Below are 27,987 nucleotides of genomic sequence, written 5' to 3' on the forward strand. Positions count from 1 at the left end.
CAAGACTTGATTACCGTACATTTTAAGAGCAGATTTCGAAAACATTCAGGACTACATCAGGTGGCGTCCTTTCAGAGTGGCGCAAGGTAATCAGATCGCAAAAAATGATCGATGTAGTTTAACGGATGTATGTGTAGTCGGATGAGTAACGAAGTATGTTCCTGTAGAATCTCAAGAAGGCTTCATGTCTGAACTGTGCAAAAAAATTATGGAAGTATAACTAGTATTTCGTTCATTTCATGTTATCTATCTATTTTCGATGAGAAGCTCTATTTGAAACAGTGGATTCAACAGTTCAACAGCGATCGTAGTAATAACTTAAAGTTGTTTATTTCGCCTATGTATACAGGGAGGAATCGCCGCTTGAAACAAAAACTCTATGACGTCTAGCTGCCCCATTATCTGTAGCTTACTGAACCATCGGCATAAAAGGTAATGGTGATCGGCTTAAGTAAACTTGCAATTATCATAATGTTGAAAGTTACTCCGATCGAATAATTTTGCTAGTAAATAACGAGGCTCCACTTTGGGCCATCCAAATTTCAGTCGGTCAGAAGGGAGATTTGCCATGAGAAGGCAACTGAGCGCATAAATTGCCTTCAGCTGATCCGTACAAATCCGCAATCAGTGGAACCAGTTACTCATTATTACAGACATCGCATGGCCTTAGTAATAATAAAAGTATTAGCAACATTACTAATTATTCTATAACGTTACAACATTCCTAATAGGAGAAATTGTAAACCGATATTCCGATTTGCCGGGCTGATGGTTAGCTATATATATATATATATATATATATATATATATATATATATATATATTTGAAGAGTGACATAATTCAAATGACGCCCTTAACAGCCTCCTCAAGTACTTCAAGCTCAATGCCGAGAGCTGACTGAATGAATATAACCCGAAGAACTTATACAACTTATTTCTAGTACCAGTTATTGTAACATAAATTTCTACCACAACAATACGAGATGTTTTCAGTCGAGGAACCTGACTATATATTTTATTAAATCTGATTTTTAGTGCGATGCTCGTGTAACTATGAGCAGACCAGTAATCTATTTATACCCGGTTGTACAGATACGTTCGAATGAGTAAAACTATTTCGCGGATGTTGAAATCTAGCTTACGGGACTGATTATATCGAAATTGGTCTTCAGATCCTCTATTCGGACAAGAAAGCTTTGAAATCTACAAAGTTGTTCTCTAGAGTTTCTCTACGCTACTTTCTGAATACTATGAGACATTTCCCGATTCAATGAAGCCTAAATTGCGGTTCGGTCAGTTTAGCTAAAGGGTTAAAATAAGGTTTAAGTAAAACATATTTAGTATTTAGTTTAGAATTGAATATCTATGATGCACAAATGAATTAGATACATTGTACACATTCTACAACTAAACTTTTAAAAAGCAGAAACAGGAAGTGAAGATATAGTTCAAGTTGTGATTCCTGCTAACTTACGTGGTTGTAACAGACGTTAAAAGTTAGGTAACTAAAAGGATTTAATGGAGCATGCATTGAGAACTGACGTGTGATTGTTTCTCTTCCGCCACGCGGTTATTTACGCTGCACTTGTATCGCGTACTAGAATATAACCGGAAACCATTTTCAGACTTCTCGTTCACACAGCCATAGCGTTCTCAGGTCTTCATGAAACATGCAAACCACAAATGCCGCCACACTAAATCATAATTTTCCATCTTTAAACGCGCCAAGAAATGCCTCTGACGTTTGCCAGTACATAGGGTGTTTCGTCGGGCGACATCCGTGAGGTGGCGGCAATGGGGGCAGGGCGATCGAAGGGGGCGGACATCTCGTTGCATCTTGCACGCTCATTCCTAAAACGCATCCATATTACAAATAATGTATTGGAAAACTTTCATATATGTTACCCACGCCCAACCCGGTGCGGTAAAGTCAACCACGTCGTCAACACGAACGTTCATGTTTACTCCATCTAGATGCTTTCTTGGGCTGGCTTTGCCGTCTTCGCAATGGTTCATCTTCCTAAGTCGTTAGTATACCGTGGGTGTGATGCACCAACATCCGTGACCCCTGGCGTGCTGTTGCTGCTGGTGCTTCTTTTTCTTTTTCTTTAACAACGGTTCGTTTAACGTTACACTACTTACGTGTCTGTGTGTCTGTCATGGCGTTCTATTATATATTGGTACCCGTTTCAGCTAGCGTTGTCGTTATTTTTTAGGATAAAAGCGGAATTGTGGTAGTCCTTTTGTTATACGCGTCTGAGTGTGTCTTTGTGTGTGCCTGTATGTGGAGCTGTGAGGGTACCTTCACGCGGTGTGGACCGGCACAGTTTCCTGTCGCTCTCGTCACCCCTCGCCCCGTCCCCTCACAGTGCAGTGTCAAGACTTTGCATAGCACGTGAACAGAGGGTTGCGACGAGTGCGGCCACGAATATCAATAACCATTGCTACTACTGTTGCTGCTGTTCGTGGTTGTTATTAGTCTAGAAACGCTTGCTGAACATATTCAGATTATTCGACGACCGAAACGATGCGCATTCGGTAAAGGACTCGCCCGGCATTCAGGAGACCCCGCGGCTCAAGACTTAAGGCCATGGCAAGACTGCTGTATTGTTGTTGTTTTTGCTGCTACTGGCCTGACACACGTGACTTTCCGCCTTCTCGATTCATGTGGTAGTACCATTGCACGGGGCGTTGTACCGGCGTTTGCTTGACAGTCGTGCTGACTGTCCGTGTGGTGCGCCAGCATTGTCGGCTATAAACGAGGACAGCGCCGGGCGACCGCCTGGCCGCTATATGCTCATTGTCAAAGAAATGTAAAAAGAATCGAAAGCGAGGAAATAGAAGAATGGGAGTCAACTACAACACCGAACGGCAGTGGAGACTTAAGATTGTTAGCATATTTATCGTGTCACGCAGAGAGCTGCGACGACAGCGTCACTTAGGTCACTCAACAGGCCTAACTCTCGCTCGACGCAGACCTGCAACAGTTTTACTAAGCAAAATCGGGTTATAGCATTGGACGTCGTTGAGTCGACGTCCCCGATAACACTTTTGAATGAGCTTCGGAAATTCCCCTAGGTCTTAAAACCCTTGAGCGGCGTTCACATTATGGACAACTCGAACTAAAGGCATCGGCCTAGCAGAAAACCAGGTGTACGAAGGGAAAAAGAAGTTAGACATGCTGTTGTCGTATCTTTTAGGGACTTCGCTGTCATCGTCGTTCACCCAGTACAACCACAAGCGTTTGCCTTCGGTTCGAAGCGATTGGTAACGAGGAGCGGTAAGCCAATAGAATTTATAGCGATCATACGCGAAGCAAGAGGATCCGATGGTAACGATGGGAAGCCTTTTATTGTTGTCGGCCACACCGAGCAATGGCCGATCATAACAAAAGGTTTCCCAAATATAAGCGGATTACTGCACCAGTTCTAACGTTCTTTCTGAATAGTGATGTATTTGCAAGCATACTGGGGTTAGATAGGTTAATTGGTCTAACGGGTTATATTGCAATAACTCGGACAGAAAAAAGAAAAAGAAATTGTTTATTATTAGCTCTGTGTTAGTGTTAAAGTGGTTTTGTTTTTTTGAACGACAGACGCACTACAACTGTGCTCATAAAGTACGAAAAATAATATAAAATCTATAAGAAGCATAGCTGGATAAGATGTTGTTTTCATGATGCATAGACAAAGATTATTACTCACTGAAAAGACCAATGATAGCTGGCTGTTTGTTTTTTATGATTTCATTTGTTGAACTTCACCCAGCAGTTTATGTACTATAGCTGGATTTTTTCCCACTGTTGTCGTACGTATCGCGACCCGAAACTAGGGTTTCCCAGTTCATTAAAACGGTGAGCATCGGATACACGTACTTGTCAAACGACCTTGGCCAACTAGTGCCAAGAGGTGATATTCTTGTTCAACTTACGGCAGCTAAAGAATCCCATAGCGAACATGACCGTTATACAAGCAAGAATAGTAACGACTGTTATTCAAAATACAAATCACTCTACATTCATATGTAATAAATTACGATCTGCACATTTATGATTGAATCGGGCAGATTCGGCCAGATGATGTCCTGCATGACTTAACACGATCTGAACGGGCAACCCTTTAAATAAGTGGTGGGCATCTTTCGTGAGGACACCAGGTAGCATTAACTAACAACGTTACGATGACCTTACACTAATATTCGATCCAGACCACAACAACAAGTCACATTCAAAAGTCAATAGAGCGTCCTTTTACATCTTGGCCGCCAATGCGCTCATCAAACACTGTCCAATGGTGCGTTACGCGGATAACGGGATTCTAGCGCGTCATTGATTCGTTTCAGGTATTTCAGCTTGTTACTGCTTTTCTATTTAGGATACATTATGGGAGAGAGGCCTGCTCGATCGTGCTATGCCATCTTACGCTCGCAAGCGAGAAGTTGTGGTAGCTTTGGGACAGCAAAGTTTGGAACTTGAGCGGTAAAGTTTATTACATTTGTGTGCTCGTTGATTAATACAGTGATCTTCACTGGTACAGCGTGCAAAATGGTTCACTCCACAAGTAATGAAGCTGACAGGCTTACCTAAAGTCAGGAAAAGGATAAAGACTGTCACACACGAGACTGCATCGCGGACTACTCTTATAAGCAGCGTCGATAAGCATACAATCCAGGTGGCTTGCGAACCTCATGCTCGAACTGTTTTGTTTTGCCGATTGGTCTTATTAAGTTAATTTTCATATTTTTTTCAACGTTTTTTTTAAAAGGAACCAAGATATTAACCTTAGTCGCTTTTTGTTATAGGAACGCATTTCATACCAAATATGTGGAAACTTTTCTGGATTTCACTTCTGGGCGCTTGCTTAAGTTTGAGTACTAATTAGTCTTGGGACACCTAGTGGTCTAGGTTCGAACCTGGGCAGAGGCAGACACACGGTTCGCTTCACACTGAGAGCCAGCCGTCCGTCTGATAGAATGCCTAATGGTGACATCGGACGAACGTAAAACCACAATACACAAGTACTGCTAGTGGAAATCACCGTACCTTGTCTCTATTTCATCTTAAAGGCTCTAGTTCATTTACGTGGCAAAAGTCGAATATCAATGTGATAAGCTTAGCTGGAAATGAGTGAAAATATATGTTGATACATTATATATCAAAGGTTATCTTCTCAAGAAAGCGAACTGCGCGCTCCTACTATAAATTCAACCTATGGATTGAGAAATCGATGTCCTTTTATTCGGTTCAATGCGTTTCATCTGAACTAGTATACGTAAGTATTTAAAGTTTCCACGAAAGGCGAAAATCTAAAAAAGTAAAATAAGATCACTAATGAGAGAAGGCGAAGTCTCGATCAACACCGTGGTTTACGAGTCTGCGTTACTACAGGTATGAAATGATGTGAATGTCCGAACATAGTCACGCACGTAGATAAAACCTCACTGGACGGATGGCCTAGGCGATCATCGGGAACCGCGGCACCCCGATGACGTCTTTGTAATGGCATGGAACATGGAGCCGTTCTGCTGCTTTTGTCTCCCGGAGATTATTATGGGGCGAACTGACAAAGCAGCAATGGGCTTAGCATCGAATATGGAGACCAAGCAAAGTCTATGCGGGCGATGCCTAAGCGTTTCTAACTCAGTTTTGTCCGTCATAGGTAAGCCTAGCTTGTCTAGGAAAGCCTTTGGCTGGGTTTTCAACATCCTGCAAAACTGTTAGCATAGGTAGAACACTATCAAACTTTGATTCGTACGGATCTTCACAAAATTACCCGTGTGGGTCCAGCCTTTTCTTAGTACTTGGCGTCACGTCGTAGGGAAAGCCCCCGGAGATTTGCTTGGACGCGTACGCGGTCCCGTTTCGCTGTGAAGGTAATGGAGGATGCGCTCGAAGAAGCACAATGGCACCGTCTTGCTTAGCACGAGCATTCTTAAATCACTACCTGTAGGACGTCGTATACTACGGTTAACTGATCCATCTGCTACGAATACAAACAAATATTGTGGCCGCATCCAAGAGGACAAAGCATGTTTAGGGGCGACAGCGGGGGAGCAAGCGGAAGGTGCTCAGGCAGGAACTGATCGGCTACACCGCGTGAGCACCAGCAGAGCGAACAGTTCTAGCAGAATCGACACCGCTATCACGGCAGGAAGGTCGTTTAACGCGGCCGAGAAACAACGTAGAACTTGATGTTGTTTGCGCCTTCTTAATTTGACGTTGCACTTTCCCTACCGCAGACCTACATCGTGTAGAACCTGTGATGCCTAGTCTTTCTAAGTCACTATACGAGTATGACGACTGAACTAAAACCTGAGCGTTGATCACCACAAGAGAGCTGTGCATTGACGTAGTACGTTATCTGAGATAAATGGCCACCTTCCCATGTTTACCAAATTGTGTTCCTGTTACCACGTTTAGCTGCCATAAATTTCGATTATCGACAGGGGTGTAACAGGCGCTTTTTGAGTTTACGTAATATTGCCTTCAATAGAAGCCTAAGCACATTATTACATTGTACAAGACCTACTTGTACTTAGTGGGAAATCCTGTGCTGACTTGCTAGCTGGACGTAAAAGTTATTATGTTCTTTTCCAGTATATTGACGGAACCTTAAAAGACTCACTCTTGAAGCCATTAGGTTTTTTCAAAAAGGAAGATCAGTGACGAATAAGCTACTGAACCAGCTCGATAATTTTAGATTGAAGCCTTACTGAGCTTAGGTGCACATAATGTATCGTTGTTAATTAAAATCCTTAATGGTCCAGTTCCTTGAGTTGATTTCTAAAATTGATTGAGTTTGCTAAAACCACTTGCTCTCTTTATTGTATGTAATAATTGGATCCTGAAACGTGGACGTGCTTTAATACTGCGCATAAACATAAAAGTCTGATTCTCGAATTAGACCGGGTAGTACATTAATTTGCGATCAACTTAGAGCAAGTTCCGTTATAAATGGTGATCTCATTCGGGTAAATTGTTCCATGTGGTCAACTATTCTCGCCAACTTTAACTGCTACTTCGAACATTGAGGGATTTATTGTTAGGCTCCAGTACAGCTCTTCTATTAAAAACAATAATTGTTAAGTTAATATTGTTGGAATATTGCATCGTTTGAACGTTCGTGATCAGTACGACCCTGTGATTCAGTATCACTCCATAACCCCGTAAAAATTCCCGTTTAAAATGTCTAAAGACCTCGCACATCGCTTCAGATGCACGAACTAGGCTATCTACACAATTAATAAGAAGTATAATTTAAAAATGCCCAGTAGTGTGCCCAAATTACATTCGACACCAAAATGACCCGATAATAACCTTTTTTTTTTCTAGATACGACACTCGGTTTGAGTCTACAACCCCAGCTGAGCGTACATATCTCAGTTTATAGTGCCGATAAGAAAGATCAGCATATATATTTATACAGATGCCATGTTTTCTCCCATATTTTTACTTCTTTCCGTCGGTATCTACTTATTCTACATCGGGGGTCGAATAAGCTTGTAGGAGACGTATTTATTGTTTGGGTATAATGCTGGTCCCTCACGCTCCCCGTAACCGGTGGCCCCAAGATGAGAAACAAGCCCACGTTCTTCTCCGCCGCCCACGTCTAAGGACCGCAATGACGCTCGCCATCCGTAACGGCCACACCCTTCGATTGCAGTCTCCGCTTTGCCTGCTCATTTTCTGCCGATCTATCTCTTGCTTGTCTGTGGCCCAACACAATACATTTCTTCGTCTTCGACTAGCCTTCGACGACTGCTGTAGTTGCATTGCGACTTTACAAGTAGTCGTAATAGTCGCAGTCTGTAGTCGTAGGAGCGATGCTATGTTCATTATTGTTAATGTAATGGCGTAGTGACAGGGGCCGTGACGCTCATAGCGTTGTCTGCCTCTCGGATTCTATTTATCTATCGGACTGATTTTTCTTCATCTGCTACTCGTCCCTGTTGCTGCTGCTGCCGTTATATCTCGTTCTATATGCGACTTTAAGGGACTTAGTACAACGCCCGCACCTGTGTTCTGTCGCCAGCGACTTTCCTGCCTTGTCCACGAACTAGCACTTATCCGAAGTTACTAGCCGAAGTTACCGCTGCAGCGGTAGCAGCAGCAGCGGTCGGCCCATCTATGTGATCCGAATAGGCGAGCGGCATTCTAGAACCAGGCGGCGTAGGAGCTCGTTAGGAAGATCGACGGAAAAATTGAGTGGGTATTGAATAGCTGTAGTCTCTCCATGATTTCTATGCGAATGGTGGCAGTTTCAGCTTGAGTGACTTCACCATGACGGTGACCGCATCACGGACCGTTCAACGTAACCTTACTTCGAGTTATTTTTATACAACCACACATTAGTCTAAGTATATATATATATATATATATATATATATATATATTCTTTTTTCGCAGGAGGAGAGATACATACGTAGAAAGTGGAAAACGGCCTCGCAAATTGGAAGTATAGCAGTTCGATTTATCACAATAAGAAACATTTTCTAGGGTAATACTGGCTACTTGGCTAATAGGTGACCACAAAGGAACCAGTTGCCTTATCATTTTTTTCAGCGAAGCCTAATTCAAGAAGCCCAGATCTCTCAGCCCCACTGTTAAAATGTTAGATAGCCCTATCTTTCCTAAGAGAAAGCACAGGTACCATTAAATGGGGAAGATGAATAAGTTGGATTATGATAACAAATGACACAGGCAGACACTGACATAATAATAATGTAAAAATATAGCTTTTCTTTGTTCATCTTTAGCAAAGTTAGTATACTATTTATAAGTCTATAGCTATACTGCTTAGGTATGAAAGAAGTCTGGCTTGAACCTGCCGACCCTCGATGCAGTAATGGCATTGTGACCCTGTTCGTCCTTTATAGGTCGTTCGCAGTTCGATTTAATCACTTGAAGAAACTTGCTACATTAATTAGCTGTATGTTTAATCACTAGATAAGCAAGCCATAATACTTTTAACTATGATAGGCACTAACAGTTTTTTCGTAGGCACTTATCTTGTACGAAATGTCTTCACACGGGCCAAAAGAAAGTTTTTTTAGGGGGGTATATTTGTCAAATACAAAAAATAAAAAAACATAATGCTTACCGAGTCCGACGCAAAATAGAACGTGGCGCGTGGTTGATTTGCGAAGTCTTTAAGCCGGACAACAGGAACGAATTGCTATCTGTTCGTAGCATCTGTTAGCGTGAAGATCATTAATGTTTGGCCACCGCCAACCAACGTTACGTTCCCAGTCTCCTAGGCCAAGCTTATTGACATAAACATACGAATGGAGACAACAAAATGAACTTATTTACAGCATTAGTTTGTCAGATCCTACTGGCTGACCGTTTATTCAACTTTGATTGCTGGCTATAGATGCATAAAGACTAAGCTAAATAAATCTGCCCGATTGTGCCAATCCCATACATTCGATGGCCATCGTGGGTTGAACCAAATCCCCCAATCGGCTCAATCGTATCTCCTGTTGCTGACTCTTTTCAGGAGGTCGGTTGTTTTCGATTCCCAAGCATGTTTCTTACTTTTCCTGATACACGCTCACACAGAACTATGACTATTTTCTCACCACCCGGACAGATGGCGGTTAATATCGTTGTCTCTCTCCAGTATTGACCGCTGCTGTGGTATTGGACCATTTTTCTTCGAGAAGTGATGACAAACCGCCCACTTCTATCCTGATATTACGGAAGCCCAACTTCTACGATAGCTCCAAATCGTGAATAAATGTGAGGACATGCCCCTTCCGCAAAATCCAGTGTTGCGCCACAGCTCAGAGAAACACTGTGGCCGTAGGCAATCTGTGAGCGACGGGCTATTTCTGCTCGCCTACGCTGGCGGCAATTTGAATGAAAACGAGTACGTGCCGTAGCGCATATACACATAGACATGGTCAACTCGATAGCCAGCTTTGTTTGCATTGTCCTGTTCGGTTGCTGAAGTGTCCCTTCAAGAGCGGACATGGTGGTCAAAGAAGTCCATCTACATGGTGCTCCGTAGTAGATAGTAGATCTTATAGTAGACGACGTTGTAAGATAGGTGGACTGAAAAACAAGCTTTATTGAGAAATTTGTCCTTTTTCGTTATCTCTTATTCTGCGTCGCTCTTCCCCACAGTCGCGGAAACCGGACATCCGCCGCAGTGGCTGCAGAAAAATAGACGGTCATTGCTTTTGCTTGAGTGAGCATATGTGTGCCATGCCTGTTGGTGCTCCTTAGCCACCTCAAAAGTAGTGGCGCAGGTTCGTAGGCTGGCGCAGGTCTAATAGAACTCGTAGTACATACCGTGCACTGTAAGACAGTGTAATACCCTACCGAAACGGTAACAACACACACCCACATCAAAGCATGCATAGCTATAGATGAGGAATTATTTCGAACGAAAATATGTATATATACGTATGCAGTCTGCATCTGCAGTTACTTCCGAACTGCCCTGCGGACGTGCTTACTCAATAGGAACTGAACCCTCCCTATATGGGAAAGTGGCGTAAGAAACTGGTTAGTCTTTTGGCCGATTAATGCCGCGACGCCTAAGTCTGAGCCGATTCCCCCGTCGGACAACGCTCAAATCGGGCCGCCACTAGTGCATCTGTGCTTGACTAAACACAACATTTACGGATCAGGAAAAAACGAGTGACCAAATAAGCAACCACGCACAAACAGTGATAATAGACGGTAAATGAAGCTCGCAAAGTAAATATCGAGATACGAAAATCGTTTAACACACAGACTAGAGTTTCCGCAGCCGGCGCTCAGTTGACGAAACGTTCATCGATTGAAGCGTTTCGCTGCTAGCAGCTTTTTATTCCCAACTTGTCTGAAATGGCAACACCGTACGTACGCGAAGCGACTACTTTAGGAGAAAGAAGTAGTCGAACGTGGATTGATCTCATGTTGGGGTGCCGATAGAGCAGAACCAGAAATGCCAATAAACATAAGTTCAGTCTCACTGGCGCTATTATTTGATCCAGTTTGTATATATATAATGTAAGTGAATTCTAAAATAGACATTGCAAAAAGGGTTTTAAAAAATTTTAGTGCTTCTGTATTGTTTGTATAAGGCCTAAGATGGTTAGTTTATGCCTCGGGTTTGTTTGATGGGAATCTTGCTACCCGAATTTGAATGTCATAAGTACGTAGTGCGCCTTCGTACTTTCGTAGCTCTATCGTATTTACTATCAACTCTATATGAGTCGGAAAAAAGATAAATATTGTATCGTTGTGTTCGTTCCATCATCGTGACCTAACTACGGTCTCCTCCCTTGAAACGAGCGTTCAAACTAGCACAAAATTTAGAATCATATTGAAATCGTCATGTTTGCAAGGCTCGTATTATGTTTATGATCGAACGCGATGCCGTAAACGTTATAGCTGAATAGTAGTGACGGCAAGTCGTGCATAGGCAATACTCTCATTTCGTGCTTAGTTCGACAATGAAAAGTTCCATTCGTTTAGTGCAACAGAAAGGCTTTCCGACGACCTTGGCATGAGCCTCGGTGCACCGAGAAACTGAGATCACTCTCTGAGATAACTGAGAGGGAAGGAGAAAAAACGGGATGAGAAAGGTCATGTTGAGATTTTATAGTTTTATAGATTTAGCCAAGCCTATCTGTAGATGAACGGCAGTTAAGTAACCATTTTTCTTTACCTTAGGAAACCTTCCAGACAATGAATATAAGAAATTAAGTTACTTTGATACGCAATTGGTGATTTTCATTTTATCAATGGCTATTTTCACTGATTAAGCCATTTAGGTTAGACTGTGCCAAGTAAAGCCTGCATTCAGGCTCCCTCTGAACGAACGCAAGGCAGCCACAAATTAAACTTGAAAATAAATAAATCGACAAAATAGCTTCGATTAGAAGGGTAGACATTACGGGAACAGGGAAGATGCCAAAATTGAACGATTGTGTACGGTATCATGTATGGGTGAAACAATACTACTATAGGAAGAGGAAATTTTTCTATGAATAATTCCTATACAATATTCTACACACATTTAGCATTTGGCCCAACGTAGCGCCAATCTGGGAAGCGTTAGAGTGGTTCATTTGTGAAAGAAAATCATAAGCAAAACACATTCTGTAAAGTCGTGAGCCAAAAAAACTGTGTGTTAGTATGTGCCGATGCCGATTGATGTTGTTATTTGGCAAAATGAATTAGCAGTTTTTTCATAATGAACTGTGAAATCTATCCGAAGCTTTTACCAATACACACACGAATGCATAAAAAAATTATACTGTACCCATTTTTACAAAATACTTAGTTAGTATAAATACAAAAATATGATTTTCGACGAATTCAGATGTACCTCAGTGAACTCTAATCGATGGCTTTTCGCTGCGTAAAATCCTCAATGGCTACCATTGTTAAGACTATCATTACCACTTGAATGCATCTGACAATTTTTTGACCAGGTTGAAGAGCTAGCTTTTAGCTTTATCCAATCATAGTAAGTACAGAGCTTGCGGGTGCACTAGAATGAGCTGCCGACTTGTACTAATTATAGATAAACTGAATCATTCGTTTAATATACGTTGAGAAATGAGACGAGCATACAATGGCAATCCGTGACGCTGTTGCGTGACCAGTTGCACTGCAGTAATCCTAAATTTCCTAGATGACAGCCGGTTCCACAAGCGCTCTAGTGACTACGTACAATTCAGTCCGTTAGAGGAACACCTGATACGAGGGGTTGTAACGTACAGGTCGCGTACGACTGGCGACGTATCTTAAGTTAAAACGTTAATCGAGTTGAGACTCTTAGGTTGCTCAATACTTGTGGGGCCAGCGCGGCATCCGCATGGCTTCCTCCCCGGTGTAGTAGAGGGTCCAACCGGTTGGGCTATTTTTTTTTGTTAGCTCTGCCCGTTAAGTAGACGAAATCGAGATGCTTTTTCATTGACCCATCGGGCGGCTGTCAACAAATCGCTGCTTCTCCAGCTGAAATCTTTTAAGCACGCACATGGATGGCATTGTCCTGAAACTCCCGATGCTACTAATGTTGTCACAACAGTCACTCAGCAGTAGACCAATTACGGTTACGTCCACCTGATCCATTCGTCATAATATTCGAGTTAGCTAAGGGGGCAAGAACACATATACGAAGAACACATACGCATACACAACACACAAAAAAAAAATTACACGCAAATACTACACACCAGGAATATGCTGGCCCATCTTATAGAGAAATGTGTCCTGAAAGTAGGCTCTTTTGAGATTCCGGGCCGTTCCGCTCGCCTAGGAAGGTAGGCATTTGACTACGGGATAGTATATATGCCGTCGCGCATTTGCTTCATTGAGATGGTGCAAGTGGCCGTATTAGGTTACCGGACGTCGGCCCGACAAGGGTTAGCTGACGTTACAGTGGACAAATACGAGCTTGGTGGCCTTTTTCTGATTCAGTTTTTAATGAACATGTCTTTTGAATTAAGTGTTTTACTATTGTAAGGCAAATTTTATTTGTACGCATACATTTACACAATAAGCCGCTTTACAAGGTTTAATGGAGGCTTGAATTGTAAGCTATCTGTTCCGTTCTATTTTCACATATGGTCGACAATTGAAATAAGAATACTGACCCGTATTCCGAAATCGATCCTGCCTGTAATTACTTACCACCATAATAGTTTACCCATTATGGCGAACTTCGTCAACGCTTGACAATGTAATGAAAACCTATTTCTCCTATGTAACACTACACAGAAGCCATAACATGTATAGAACCTTTGACAGTTACTTTTCATCAGTAGAATTGGAAACAGTACGGCAAGCTAGCTTGTGCCTGCACCGCTTCAAATGAGACACCCAAAGAACGCAAATTTGCTCGAAAGCATAACATTTATAGCGCATTTGCAGCATAACAATATAAACATTTAAGGTATGAAAATTGATTTTGCATAGCCTACCACGCGTACCGTTTGTACAATGGCAGATTATGGCAATACTATAGATATTTGGTAAATAAACGGCACAATCATAAACGTCATAAGTAATCGAATTAAAAATCATAAATTGCGGATTGTTTATTCTATTGATGTTTTTATACCCATATTTTTCAGAAAGTTCAATAACATCACAGGTATAACAACTTTGAGTGTACGCGTCGCCCTGTTTATTGTCATCCCTTCAGCTCGTCAACAGCGAAAAACCAGTGTTCTGTTCGTGCGCAAATGTCACACACACGTAATCAAGCCGCTTATTCCTTCGGCTGTTCATACTGCTCTACCCATTGGGTTACTGCTGTTTGCATCCTTTATGACACATGTCGAGAGAGCTCAATGTACCAGTTTTACAGATCTGGCCCTTGATATAGTTGACTATACATTTATTTATACTCATAACAGAGTTCCGTGAGTGTTTCTCCGTTTAGATAGAATGTAACACTGTCATTTTACGTGAAAACAGCCATTCTGAAGGGCTACATATATGTCTGCCTCCCGTCTGAGCTTGGCAATGCGTACTTAAGAAGCACACACAGGCAACATACTGTATGTAGAGTACAGATTTTCTTGTTTGCTGTTGTAAGCTGACGGTACTTTTTACGATTTTTTCTACATGTTACAACGTTCCTAGCCTATGTTCTACTTGCGACCCCTAGTACAAATTTATCTCAACGATGCTGTAATGTATAGATATATAAAAGTGGAGACAAGTCAGCAAATTAGAGAGGCATTGACAACGACATAGTCCGTGCAGAAGTAGACCCGGTGAGGCCGTTCTTGTGCCTTCTCGACGTACGTTAAACGGAAGTAGATCTGCGATTGTTTCGGTCCAAGATACCTTCGGTGTCGAGTCATCAGGAATGAATGAATGAAGAACGAAACGACGTTGCTGAGGTGCGACCGCCTCTGAAACTAATATACGCGTCAGGGTGAGCAGGCACGCGAAGTTCGGTTTTCACGATGGGCCGAAGGGAAAGAAAAGAGCCATTGAACAGGCTTCGCAGTCCGCTGAAGTGGTGAATGGTCGGTTTTGTACAGAAAACCACTATGTAACTTGGCGCCACTGCATCCCGCTCGTACATCGGCGTACTGCTACCGGTAATTCGCACTTACGAGAGAAAAAAACGATGAGCTGGTCAGGCTAAATCTGAGCTTTGAATACGTCTAGTACTGTGTGGAGGTCGTTCAGTCCTCTTCTACGTAACTATGTCAAAAAACAGATGAGCTTTACAGGAACTTGCAGGGGTAGCGAAGGCTTCCGGCACCTTTCGACTTACCAACCGTTCGCATCCAGCTCAAACCACTTGTCGCGTGCCTAGCTACTGAACAAGTATCCTATGTTATTAGTACCAGTTTACGTTGAAGTACCTGCTACCATTGTACCGCATCATACAAAAGTCTCCACTTTCTGTAGTGTATATCATACTAGGCACTCGAACGCTTGATGCAAATAAATCTAAAGCGAACCGTAAAGAACTGACACTATAAAAGAAATAGCTGGTTCTCGAATTTTTGCAAGGTAACGTCGAGGTGCTCGGTTAATGCCCAGTTCATATTCTAGTTCCCAGAATGTTTTGGCGCGAAAACCCCATAAAGATGAACGACGCCTATGCGAAGTCGGCTCAGGACACATGTACGCAAACGAAGGAACTCAACGGAAAACAAATCACCGTCGTTGCTGCTACTGACAGGATTTTTCTCTATGCTGTACTCACTTTTCGTGATGCTGGTTAAGTTACTGCGTTCTATTTTGGTTTTGTGTGGGGGCCTTTGACTTTACAACGATCTGGCTGATTAACATTAGAACCCAGACACGTCTAGGGAAAAAGGAAGGCGTTGTAATTAAAATGAAGCTTATTTTGAACAGGGCTACGGCACAGGATCCACTGTGAACCAGTGTGTAAAAAGTTCAAGTGGGACCGTGCATGCGAACTAAATCATCGCCTATCACAAAATTGAACGTATTGTGATTCTTCATTTCGAAGTAGCTCCGCTAGCAAACCCCTATCGAAAGTTTCCCGTACAGGTTTCAGCCATTCGTCACTCACGCGGACTTCTACAATGAATCTGTAGATAGCGTCTGCATAGAGATTGGATATTTACATTTCTTTTAAATAGTTGCTCATAGATGGCGGAAAGCAACACGAAGCTTAGCGATTCCTAGTACTCGATTACTGTGGTATCTGTAAGGTGCATGAATAATATAGAGCAAGATACTGACAGCCAGTGGCAAGATAACGAAAGACTTGTTCCCTATAAAAATGACGACCGGCAGATTAAGTGAATACCTAGATAAATACGAATCTGGCAAGATGGTAAGTGTTTTTTATTGTAAAAGAAAATAAACTCCTGAACCTTTTTAACTGGACACAACAACTCTGTGTACCCAAATGGGAAAGTGGTTAATTTTATGACTAATAAGCCTTCCTTTAAGCCGTGTTGGAAGAAGGTTAGCGCGACACCTCTCAGTCACAGAGTGAACAGTAGATCCGCCCAGCTCCGCCGACAAGGTCAACTCTGCATTGATTCTAACAAGTGGACGAATAAGTCAGACGGGATGTTTTGCTTACAAACAGGAGGTCGATACCTTTGTTTTGATACGATATCGTAAAGTAATTGCTTCTTAAGCGTTTACAATTTGCGAGTGATTTAGCTTTTCGTCATTACCAATATTACTTAATATAATTAAAATAATAACAGTTCTTAAAAATGATTTTCAAGAGTCATTAATGTACAAACTGGGCCAGGTTATCCAATAACCGCGGACCGAGCGTGAGCCGGTTACTTCGCTGGCGCGACGTCAGCAATTTTCGTAAACTGTTTACTATTTTACTCGCTTAGCTTTCCTCGAAAGTCCTTTTTAGTTCTTGTCGTGCCGTCTGGCCAAGCAAGATTCGAAGCGCTCGACGATGGCAGAAGTTTCACTCTAACCACCGTCAAAGAGCTGTGGTCCCATCTTCTACAAAGAATGAAATCGTCGACCGTTAGCAATAACATTCATTTGAAAGAAGGACGACAGATACGGCAGCGGCGATGCCGCCCAGCGCAGCGGGATGTAGAGCATGCGACTTGTTAATTTTTTGTCTAAGTCTCCGTTTCCCAATCGTTCATCGACTAACTGTATTGATCAATTAATAACCGTTTTCTCCGTACATACGGTATCCTGTCTTCAGTGTATGAGCTTTTCTATACTCCTTTTGACTGATTCCCCGCGTTTACTTCTTCGTGTCCCTCTCATCCCCCCCCCCCCCCCACGCACACAGCTGAACACTGAAGCTATTGACGCGTTCGAATTAAAGACGGATTCTGTCATCAGATCTTCGTGGCAGCTACGGTCAAAATTAACCATTTTGATTAGTTTGCTCAGGAGCTTAGCATGGCATCAACGTCCAAACGCAACGAGGCTTTAGCTTGCTTTTTTCTTCAGGTAGTGAAAGAGCGATAATCTCTTCTTCTGCTTGTATATCTATATATATATATATGTATTAGTATAAAATGCATGGCTGATTCTGTCGTTTGATGCGGTCCACTAGCTGGCGATAATGTGGATCAGTATCGAACTTCACTGGACAAGTGATTCTGGAACTCATTGTCTATTCTGACATCTCGCTGCGTATAGCCACGAAAAACATAACACGCACATACCCGATTCCCCCATTTCTTTTCTCGGATTTCTTCTATTGATCGAAAGAAGTACTGCCTCTACGACTCTAACAAATACTGGCTGCAGCGGTCGACGGTTCTGAAGCATTTGGTGACATCATCGATAAGCGATTCCCCAGTCTCATTAAAAATAGGACAAATTCAATCAACTGAAGCTTAAACGAAGAGAAAATGCCCTTCATATATATATATATATATATATATATATATATATTTGATTTTTTTCACATTGAATAAGTTATACTGATCGTGGAATATAAAGAAACTTTGGTTCAATAACTATATTTGTAACGAAACCACCCTTACCCTTCGTAATGATAAACTATAGTACCTTTATAAGCGAATTGTGTACGAACAAGTTACTCGACCATTATTAATCAATTACCTGATATATATATATTTAAAATAAGAAAATATATTTAACGTAGTTATGTCGGTTTCACTAACTATACATTAGATGAGTAATGATGAAAGCCCCGATATGCACAAATGCGGCTATATATAGCCATGCTGCGCTTTGATATCTATTCTAGTAAAACATTACAGTTGCTTAACATCGGTGAGAAAGGATCGCTGCTGCAACGTGGTAAGAATTGATACGTGCTTGTGCGTTTCACAATAACGTTACATTTGCCTGACCCCTTCGAATAACATGCCTCATTTTCAGATCATTGCACCTTATTGTTATCCTAGGCGTGGTATTATTTGGCACACCTATTCGCTGGCTGGAGACTCGCATCTCTGAATGGTGCATTTGCACCTGTAATGGTAGTTCCAGCAAATGGCTATGGCCACTATCAGAATGCAAAGCCAGACAAGTTGCAGCTTGTACATCACAGAACAGGTCGCTTGCCTTTATTAGATTTTTCCTTCCTTCTTTGACCAAGTGCCTGAAGTTCGAAAATTACCCACTTGCTATAGATATGCAAGCAAACGGTGATATTAAATTTGTGTCCGCCGTTGCGTAAAGAAAAGCGTCGTTCGCAAAATGTCATCCATCGGCCTGTTACGCTAGGACCTGCTAGCGACCTATTCTTTCGTTAGCTACCCAACCGGTAGGCCATAATTGGCAGTATCAACAACAGCATTAAAACAGAGGCATAGGAATCTGTTGCCATGCTGCTGCTCTAAAGAAGCAGGTATCGAATGGCCGCAAAACATTACAATGTTAGGGGCTCTTTACAACTCCTTTCTAACAAGTCCTTTCGTTTTAGTCCACCATCGTCCCCGGGCACGTATATTCGGTACACATCATATATGCAACAGGATCTACGTTACCGATCGTGTAATGTTTATTATGTGACAGTACGCTACTAGCTAATTAGCTTTTTTATTAATTAATTGATTGTTTTTGTTACGTATGAAACAATTGTGGCTCAAATGGCTTTATTCTTCGTTACGCATGTACATATGTCTTGTTAATCCTTGCCGTACAATGTCAATACCTCACCAGGAAGAAATTCGAAATCGTCATCTATATTCTGTTATAGGTAGACAAAGTATTCGAAATAAGTTACACGACCATATGCAGATACGTACGTAGATGTATGTAAACTTGCCTGAATAATAAGGATTATAATAATGTACACAACTATTACAATCAATCTTTTAGTGTCACAACGGTGGACGCCCTAAGCAATGAGATCGTCGACGCCACAGTTGAAGTTATTGAGACTTCATCATTTGGCGTTGGGTCGTCGTTGCGTTCACATTGGCACTTTGGGCACAAAGAGAACCGTGATAGGGAGCCGAGATCGTTGATCCCTGGCAGATGTACATTTATTCAACTTTTCTAACCTCTGTGGCAAAATATCCATACAAACAATAACCTTGCTTTAATGACGTGCAGGTATGTGGCTACTTTGCTGGCCATATTCAGCGCCTACCCATATAAATACAATCAGCTGAAAAATCAATTGTCTATTTCTTTATCTATACATTTCAGCGACATAAACGAAACATACTAAAGCGCCACTTGTACGATTCGAGTGCACATAACACATTCATATTTTGCCAGGTACAAAGATATACGTTTTTTTTTTTTTTCTCGTATCGACCTATATGTTAGACATGAAGATGAAAAATACAACTATTAAATCGTATATATGTGTACTTCGTGCGAGGTTACAAACAACCTGGTACGCATGAGTCGTCGTGTTCCAGCGGACCAATGCTGCTTCATCGAATCGTTATCACATTACTATTTGCCTTGTTGATATTGGTCCACTGCTGTCCATTTGACTGTCCTTTCTGTTGATCGTGCTAATGTTAGCTTCGTCCGATACCATGACGGGCAGGTCTATTGCACACGAACACGCGTTACCTATAACACAATGCACCCCCCCCCCCCCCCCCCTATACTTGCCTGATAGCAGCCCTTCGCTAACAGACGCAACGTCTATAGGTAGTCACAGACAGTTCGCATCACGGGACCAGCAGCACAGGCCCATGGTCGGCCATAGCCAAACAAAGGTACTACAAATCGAAAGCAACAGCCTAGTCAATCATGCTAGGTGTCGATCATGTTAATTGATAACGAATTATAAATTGATAACAGCAACTAGACGCAGTGATAATTTGCTAATGATCGTCCAAATTGATTGTTTATTTTCAGGCTCTTGTCATCGTTTATAGATTCTCGAGCGCTGTGCTTGAGGCCTAGATCCCGCTATATGCTTTACCCCCCGTAGCCAATAGAGGCGGCCGTGGCGCCAAATGACAATTGATCAACGAGATGATCATGCAGGTAACAAAGGTGAAATATCCTTCCACGCACACAGTAGCTGTCCTTTACTGTACTTTTTTTCTAATAATCTAAAACAACCCGATATTTAATTAGAACTGAAATATACTGCTTTTTCTAACTCAATTGGGCCGTAAGCACTCGTACTAACGAAACAATTAGAATGTCCTCCACATACATTGCCAAATTAATCAGAGGACTATTGCACAGCTTAGTATGGTCATTTTTTACTAACTAGATAAATCTAGAATTAGTCTGAAGTATCGCCATCGTAGTTATGATTTTTTTCGCAGGGCGGAAAACAAGGCCTATATAATAGCAACACCTCGGTTACAGTATGTACGTATGTGTTCGTCGTCTGTATTTGTTTATGTTTGTCTCTACCCCGGTACTCCATTTGAACGTGAATCCAAAGGCCGCTAGAGCTACGCTGCCCGTCATAAAAATTTTAAATATGTAACTTTATATATATATATGAATAGAAGTAGGCAAGGTTTATTAATAATATGTGTACAACCTTATCCATGTCAGGCTCACAGCCTAGCTTAAAACGATATTCATACGACATCACTCATGTACCCATACCATGACGATTATGGGATACCAAGCGCCATATTATTTCAGGAGAGTTGCTGGTTACTATGACAGAAATTAGAATACTCGTTAGTGGGGTTAAACTTAACAGGCAGGTACATTTGATTTCAAATACAACTTCGCGTACGGTCGTCTGACGTGGCACCGTCGTGCACTCAGTAACTGGAAGTCGGCAGAGATATAGTCGTACGCCATACGGGGTCACGCCCGTATCGTTCAGCAATGAGCCATTATTCCACCTGCGAGGCGGAGATCGTCAAAAACGATCAACATTTTTAGTGTACTCTAGTGACTGTTTGTCTTTTTGCCTGACTCAGAACGACGGATTGGCAGGGGCGCGGTCAGATTCAACAGCGTGCACACTTTCCGCTCGCTCATTTCAAGCTAAGCCAGACCCTCTATTTTTGTGCGGCTGCTTAAGTCTGATTAGGTTTGTTTCATTTGCAAGCAGGTCATACGATGGTTTTGTCGATTGCATATGCCTCTGAATGCCAATGCCCGTCCTCCCCTCGTCAGGCCCCTTGCCCCCGATGCAACTTGGCCGCTAGCAGCCTATTTTTTTATTTGTAGTATCACGGCTAACGTAAAATTATTCAGAATTATGCGATTCTAGAACACGACATGTCAACCACGACCAGTATAATAATTTTTTTAACAAGTCACATTATCAATACGAGTTCCTTAAAATCTCAGACGTTTGTACGTACAGCTTTAGACATACATTTCAGCCTAGCTCTATGACTCTCACGTGTTGCATATATAATCGTCACTACTTTAAAACGCTGCCTGTTAGATAGAAGAAAAATTCTGCACAGCGAGAAAGATGTCTCGAGGTCAAGTAATTATAATCTGTTCATAATATGATCTTATTGTTTTATTCCATTATAGAATATCTAACGTTACTGAAAGCTGTTAATTGTCTATACCGTATGCCCGTACAAATAACTATTCAATGTAAACCCAGCCTTTTATTGACAACGAGGAGGACGTGTTTGCGCGTAAGCGATCAACAGTCACTCAACATACGACTATAAGAGCACTATTTTAACAAAAAATGTATAGCTTTTTCAAAGAAGCAAAGCTGTAGCATCTGCCGAGGGTTCCCACTTAGGATTTGTCAAACGAGGCACGATTAAGCGCTCAGTTATATTATGATATAGAAGACCGAGCTGGTGAGTTAAGCTCGCTTTACCTAATCGCGGTACACTACAAGCGGAACCTTCAATATGCCGTCATAAAGTTCTTGCATAAATCTTATGTTGTTTTGGTGGCTCGGTCTGTTGGCTTGCATAGCAAATCATAGTATTCCTTACAGGAACTCGACGCGCACTACACAGTGTATCAATAAAGTCGAGCCAACGTTAACATAATATAACACTAATATGCTGAATAGATTTAAGGTTTTTTCAGTTTTTGAACCCCAGTTCTACCCTGCCTATTTCCTGCTAACATCCCGTGGCCCACGATGCCCACTATCAATTTGAATATGAAAAGATCTAATGTGCTTAACCTTCCCCAGAAGGACGTCCCTTAAGCCTATCACGATGGACGTATCTTCGTCGTCGCCATAATAACACTCATCACTACCATCATCATCAACAACACTATAATCATCAACCTCGTTGTTATCATTCATTGTATTGTTATTATATAGTACCGCTAGCTGGATTCTAGCTGGACCATGGTCCACGTCGGTTAACTACTCGTTGATAAGATCACCCTTGAAATCGTGTGCCTCTAGGGTAGGTTTGAGACGCTCTCAGCTTGGGCAGATTATGTATAGTCTAAGCGATTTGCTATTCGTACATTATATGGAAGGATAAGCCGTGAAAAAGCTTTTGCCACGCACACACATATATATATATATTGATGGAATATATAGAACGTGAACGAGGTAGGTGATACTGAATACTATTGCATGACTCAAAAGTTATAATTTTGTCAAGCGGTTGAATAATGTTTTTCTTATAATGCGCATTTTCTGTATGTGATTGATGCAACGTATTGTTATCAACCATTTGTATATGAGTACATTGACGGGTAACAAGTGAAGCAGGGTACAACTATAATCAACTTATTATTAGTACAGAGAGGGAACCAACAAAGTAGCTTGCTCGTTGGAGCACATCCTAAGCATAAATAGTGACAATCAGTAGGCACCACTCTCTGGCCACACCATTCCGGCCTAGCAGGACCTACTAACCCGCTCCGTCACTAATACGGCGATGATTAGGCCTGTAGAGAAATCGGACGAACTTTTGTCTTTCGTTCTGCCACTTTTGCTATTGCAATCGGGGGCAGATAGGTACTGTTCTCTCTCCCCGCAAGCACCCTCGCTCTTTCACCTCTCTTTCTCTGTAGCTTTGCTTGCCTTACCCGTATACGGCAGGAGGGCATAACAGCAGCTGTAGTTGCATAGCTACGCTGAATGAAACATTTAGCCGATATTCCTGTTGGTGACGCCACTACCGCCGCGGCAACCTTGTCCTTAAAAGGGAAGCGCTGAATAATGTACCAGTCGCCCCCCACCCCATCTCCCTTCTGCCCACCTAATGTTCGCTTCTTGCTTCTACTCGCTAGTAGGCACTAGAACTACTAGGCAACACCGACCAATGCTGTCGTCGCTACCGCAGCCCACGGCAGGAGCGCTTGCTTGTGGCCTACTCGGTCCGGCCCACCGTCACACCGCGCATGCGCCGCTGCCGCCGCACCGGCGCTTGTCGTTGCCTCAGTCGGTACGGTTGTCATACCAAACGTGGCGTACCGCCTTATTGCCGTGTACCTGCATAGAGGTTGTCCGCCTGTTATTGCAGCAGCAGCTGGCGGTCACCGTATGCTAGATATACACTCTATAGTCGTGTTCGTGTGAACGGGGATAATGGACGAAGCCTTTGCTTTTGCTGTGCTGCTTCGCGATAGGTAGAGGTTGGCACAAAACCGACGGGTTCCTATCGCATTACATACGCAAAGCCATATATGCACACACATTTACGAACCTAGCACACGCATCCAGAACGCACGGAACATCTAACAATATGGGTCAGCGCTAGGGGGGTTAGTGGCGCCGGTAGAGGACAGAAAAGTGGAGGAAGAGACCGCCCGCAAAGACAATGAAAGCGAATGAGACTAAGAGGACTCCATGAGAGTGGTGGGCTGGCCAGATAGCCTCAGCGTGGTCATTGCTTCTCGCAGTACGGTTGGTTAGGGATTGTCAGTAGCCTATGGGATCTCGGATAGGGTGTACATAGAAGGAGGGTTTAGAGATGATCTCCGGATGAATCGGCGAGGGGATTTTGGGGCAATACCCTCGGAGCGTGACCTGCTCACGTCGGCTCTGATTCGTTGTTAGAATCTTGGCCTATAACTTAAATTAGCCTACTATCATTTTATGGGATAGCTGTCTCCTGCCCCGGATGCACTACTCGATGAACCCACGGCCTGAGAGGCCGCACCGTCCAGTTTGCCAAGGTCCCATGCCTTGTTCCCTGAAGCTTCAAGCAGAAGCTGCTGCCGCTACGACTGTTAATACCACCATCGCCGTCGTCAGGTACGCTTATTGCCTAGTAGTTGTCTTGTCCATGTGCAGATTACTGTATCTGGAAGCAACCACCGCATCCAGCATCACTATACTGCTATTTCAGCCGACGTAGTCTGCTTCAGTCATCTGGTGTCTCAGTTAGGCCCCGTTAACTTACCCCTCCAATAGGCGCAGGCTTGCTGGAGCCCGCTGGTGGATCAGTGAGCATACGCCACCTCGGACCTGCAGACGCCCTATTAGCTCCGCTGCCGCTGCTACAGCTCGTCCGTCCTTAATGGAAGGTTCGGCCTCCACTTGGATGGCAAACTCCTGCGACGGTAAATGTCTGTGTCGCGGTCGCGTAGCCGCTGTTTGCGGCGACGGCAGCGCGAACGCATTGCAACCGACGACTGAGAATGAAGCCCGAAGCAGATTTCGTTGCTGTCCAGTCATGGGGCATTCTTCTATAGCTGCACTCAACGACCTGCGCAGGTCACCTTTTATTGAACGTGTGCAGTGGGGGATACCTGTGCCCATTACAATGGTTATGGTATATGGCACGTAGCAGCACCGACCACAAGGCACTACTGACAATACGACTTCGGTTGTCGATTTCTGTTGGAAAGCACAGTACTAGCGCTCAATCCACTTCTACCAACATATCATCCGAATGGTGCCGCAGTGTGAATGAAGTCGTCGACTAAAATTGCCACGATTTCGAGATCGAATGAGACAGCCTCACTCACAGCCGCGTAGCACTTCATATAAGCAACACCTGTCGAGCAAGTAAAAATTTTTAAAACAATTCAACATACTATGTTCATTATGGATGTGACTAGAGTGTTGACCAATTATCGTATAGTAAAAATATGTACATTAGGTAATCGATCGACTGGACAACGTTTGACTGCCGTCCACGACTACACAGTCATCTTATTATAGAGCGAGTCAACTTTTCGAATAATTAGCGACGTCACCCTCATTTCGTTGCAAAGTATTTTAACTTCGAGGAAACATCGAGGTGTTCGTCAATTGAATTGAAGGCGTACAATATTTTGGTATACGTTGTTCACGGACGTAACTGTTTATGAGAATCTGATAAAGACTGCCGGGCATGTAATACGTACGAACGGTAAATTATATGCATCTCACAGGTAGTCAAATAGGGAAGCCAATATACGCTAAAACATCTGCTTATTTTAACTTGACTCCAGTTGCCTTCGAGTCAACGAGGTGTAGTGCTAACGCAATGAATTTCAGCCATGCACGGGCTTCTTATTATGAACCCTCTCAACGTTAGTTGCTATAATGGAAAACTGTATGAACAAAGGCTTAGACTAAAGCGCATAGTTTTCATTACAGATTCAGGAAAAGGCGACTGATGAAACGCGAAACGGAAAAGGTCTTATTTAAGTGTGTGGGCAAGAGTACGAGGACCTGAAATACGTGATCGTGAAATGTGTTGCTTTTAGCACTGGAGCTTGTGGCTTCTATATAGGTGGCTTCCAAGGTAAAAATACAACAGTATTGAAATATCAACAATTTCTAGGCACGTGCCCAGAAACCCGTACCTGTCATCAACGGTACGTAGACGAGATGTTTTCGAAGCACATAAGGTCACACCAAAGCTATTTACAAAATGCAAAAATAATGTATTTGTACGTTACAATACACTGTCTTCTATATTGTACTATGTGTATACTGGGCGCGCGATTAAAACAAAATCTTCTCCTATTTGCTATACGAGGCAAGCGGAGCTAATTCTTCTTCTATCACGATGTATCAATGGGAACCGATAAACTGAATTTTCGAAAAGAAGAAATAAATTAGCGATTTGTTGCAGGAAATCACTATTATGTGTGATACTAAAACCCATGTAATTGAAATACATAGAGTGACTCTTATCCAATTTTTCATATATACGAACCGACCTACCTACGTACACATCATAACTGGGGCTCCGGTAAGCACTTCTTGTCACGTAGTTCCCGCACGCAGCTCACTGTATTAGTTTTGGTGGTCACCGAAATCAAATTGCATACGACAGAGAATGCCATGAAAGGAGGTAAGCACTTTCTTTACTTTCCCATCTCATCGCGTTGAGAATTTTTACCTTATAATACAAATAATTTATCCTCGGCCTAGTTATCAATTTACAGGCAGACTTTACCAAAAGCAAAAAGTGATATCGGAAGAAAGGTCGCGTACGACCTGTTGTATGCAGGGGATTCCCCCCCGAAATCATCGAGGCGTCAAGGTGTTTTTGGCATCGTAACAATGGCACAAACCAACCCTAAGATAGCCTAATTGACCCCTCCCACCACCCCGCCCTGTTACTGCAAACCAGTTTGCGGCGACACCCACTCAAGCGGCAACAGGACGGTAGAGCAAATCGTGTGTACTGGCTGTCTGAACAGTCGACTGTACTCGACCTCTATGGCCAAACATCCGCTTCAGCTCTCGAAACATCGCGGCAGCATGCGCAAGGCAGATACAACTGGTTCGACGCCCCGTCGACGGTCCGGTGACCCCAGACAACAGAACGAACTCTCAACGTAGAGAGACTAATCCCGTCTACCTAGCCTTCGAGGTTTCAGCATCATCAGAAACGCACCAACAAGTGATAGCAAAGTGGAAAAGGATATTATTGCGTGCACGCGTTCGAAACGGGAACCCGTGGTCCAACAAGACTCCGAACAAAACCTAACCAGTCTTACCTCGAATGCGTGACGGTTTGTTGTATTGCACAAATGATGCTCGAGCATAATAAAGCTGGATTTCCTAAATGTACTTTGAACGCTGCAGATGTTGATACGTATCGCAGAAGACTGAGTCGGTGTCTCGAAAAAAAAAAATGCAGTCAGTCGTTATGTTCCTATTCGTTCCGGTACTTGAATGTGGCGCCCAGCTGCGTTAGTTACGTACCGGGCCACAGAGGGCGCTACCGTGAACGCACCCAGTGAGGCAGTTCCTTCGATCAAACCATCATCATTCGTTACTGAAGACTGCAGTACATCACGAATGAAGAGGCACAAATCAAAGTTTATTGCGGCGTCAAATTTGCTTATAAATGCAAAAAAAAAGCAATTGTAGTCTAGCGTCGATCAAAACAAGCGTCACATCACGGTGAGGTCCAGTTGGAACGTATTAACATTCACGCTGCGTTCTACCAAAAGTATCTTCTGGCAATACTCAGATTGATCAATAAATAAAGATAAACGGTCCGCCAAGTAAAGGCGTATAGAGTGATCTAGATTATGCGCTGGAATTCCCATAACTACTATGATAATAGAGAATCCATAATGGCTTTTATTATTCTGCTACACGCTACTTAATAATATTAGCCAACGCTAACGTGTACACTTAGCTTAACCTTTAGACGATTTCACCTTTCATTTCTGTTCCTTTTGTGGGCTAGAACTGCAAACACGTATGCTTCTTATTCCCTACGATTTTTGACATTGTCTTATTAAAATGTATTCTAAAATCTATTACTCTATGGTCAAACTAG

At 42.7% G+C, this 27,987-nt stretch overlaps 1 long non-coding RNA gene across 2 annotated transcripts in view; it reads right to left on the reverse strand.

Moving 5' to 3' along the window:
• Positions 1 to 958: 958 nt before the first annotated feature.
• The window catches only part of LOC147758902 (uncharacterized), an 88,525-nt gene continuing 61,496 nt past the window's right edge, over positions 959 to 27,987 (reverse strand). For both annotated transcript variants that reach the window (XR_015326463.1, XR_015326468.1), the window contains one exon: positions 959 to 1,851. This is a non-coding gene — a long non-coding RNA (uncharacterized LOC147758902). The remainder of the gene's footprint in view (positions 1,852 to 27,987) is intronic.

Source organism: Varroa destructor, unplaced genomic scaffold (assembly GCF_002443255.2).
Source record: "Varroa destructor unplaced genomic scaffold, Vdes_3.0 BEIS01000001.1, whole genome shotgun sequence".
Taxonomy (NCBI): domain Eukaryota; kingdom Metazoa; phylum Arthropoda; class Arachnida; order Mesostigmata; family Varroidae; genus Varroa; species Varroa destructor.